This window comes from Tenrec ecaudatus, chromosome 5, assembly GCF_050624435.1.
Source record: "Tenrec ecaudatus isolate mTenEca1 chromosome 5, mTenEca1.hap1, whole genome shotgun sequence".
Taxonomy (NCBI): domain Eukaryota; kingdom Metazoa; phylum Chordata; class Mammalia; order Afrosoricida; family Tenrecidae; genus Tenrec; species Tenrec ecaudatus.
In genome coordinates, this window is record NC_134534.1 from 53,442,636 (window position 1) to 53,444,615 (window position 1,980).

Below are 1,980 nucleotides of genomic sequence, written 5' to 3' on the forward strand. Positions count from 1 at the left end.
AGTGACAATGCCATCTTCTAAATAAAAAGATGTAAACATATATTCTTTTTCTTTATAAATTAAAAAAAAACCATTTTATCCTTTAAAAAATATTTTCTCGACATCCACCAGTGTTTGAGCCTGTGAGGAGGCAGCGTGGGGTGCATCATCTCTGAGCGACTCTGGAAGCTGCCCAGGAGGTTGACAGCTTCCACTGAAGTGCATCCAGCAGCATCTGCATTCCAGAGTCATGAGCAACAGCAGCAAGTACAACTATGATGGAACGGAAATTTTGTTGTGCTTCCAGAGGTGGAAGTGTTCATGGATCTGGGAAATCTGCAAGATGCTGCAAGGTCTCAGTCCAAGGAAGATTCCAGGAGTTCCTGATCAAAGTCCAGGTCCAGATCTGAGTCTAGGCCTAGAGTTAGAAGAAGTTCATGTAGGCATCACACAAGATCTTGGTCTGGGCCTCGTTCCCATCCCATGGCAGGTCTCACAGTCCAGATGATTGCAGGTGGCACGGCCACACTCACTCTCCCAAGTTGACTCGCGGCATCAGGTTGGCAATTGGGCAGACCCTGATCCCAACTGTTGTCTAGGAGAGTTTGGGTTGAACTTATACACCATGGAAAGAGACCTGTGAGAAGTGTTCTCTAAATGTGGCCCCATTGCTGATGTGTCTATTGTGTATGACCAGCAGTCTAGGCATTCAGGAGGATTTGTCTTTGTATATTTTGAAAATGTAGACGATGCCAAGGAAGCGAAAGTATGTGCCAATGGAATGGTGCTTGGTGGCCATAGGATCAGAGTTGATTTTCCCATTACAAAAAGACCACCACCCCAGCACCTGGCATTTATATAGGGAGACCTACTTATGGCAGTTCACGTCGTGGGGACTGCTATGACAGAGGACATGATTGAGGCCAAGATGATCAGCACTATGATAGTAGACCATACAGAGGAGGAGGGCGTAGAGGAGGAGGATGGGATCAGATTTATAGAAGGCAGTGGCCCGTCTCCCTGCTATAGTTGTGGAAGATACAGATCACGTGCCAGATCTCGACCATACTCTCCTCCCGGCGATTAAAGCTGAAGTGGAAGACTCTCTGGAACTTGCCCTAGAGTTGGGATATTGATTATGGGCAGTATTTTTTTTATTGTTCCCTGTTAAAACGTGAACAGTGCCTAGTGATGCAATTAGGTGGCTTTTACACCTTTTATGATGAGACTCCTTTTGATGGAGTGGAATACAAGGGTGTTTTTATTCTGCATCTGTCTAGTTTGGTGCTTTGCTCAAAGATAAGTGTTCTTCAGAAAAGTATGTTTAGACTAAAAGTATTTTTTAGTCTAAATTTTGACAGCCCAGAAGTTTCTATTGTACAAAACTTCAAAGGCTTTTCTACTGAATCCAGGGTATTCTGAGGATCACAGTCGGTGTTGTAAAATGCTCCCAAATGGCAAAAAACAAAACAAACAAAAAGCAAAAGTAATTTGAATTTTTCCTTTTGTTCTAACATGTCAATGCTTATCAGAATGGGTCAGAGAAACTCATGGGTAGTAAATTTAAAAAGAAATGCCCATTTGTCCTCCAGTTCATTGCAAGTACCATACTTAATATAGTTGCAACTGTTAAATTATGCTCTGTAACTCTGTGCTGCTAGTCTTAGAACTAAAGCTACTTCAATACAGCAAATGCTTAATTGTGGATTTGTCTGCTCTTATGTAATCTAACATATATACAGTAGGGAATACAAAGAGCTTTGCTGTGAATGCCTTTAAAAAAAGGCTATTTCTTGGAGCAGTTACATTGGGATAATGGTATTTCAACTACTTATTGGCAAATGACAACACATCTCACCTCAAATGTAATTTTGTCCTATGCTCTAGGCAAAATACTGGGTGCTCCAGAGTACAGCATGAAAGATGGGGACACTAAACTTGTGGTCTTAGACTTTGCCTGCTCATTTGAAAAATATATTTTTTAGGTCCTTTGCTTTCCAA

At 41.7% G+C, this 1,980-nt stretch overlaps 1 pseudogene; it reads left to right on the forward strand.

Annotated features, from left to right (window-relative positions):
* The first annotated feature begins 229 nt into the window (after positions 1-229).
* Positions 230-1,066, forward strand: LOC142449092 (transformer-2 protein homolog beta pseudogene; annotated as a pseudogene).
* The last annotated feature ends 914 nt before the right edge of the window (positions 1,067-1,980 follow it).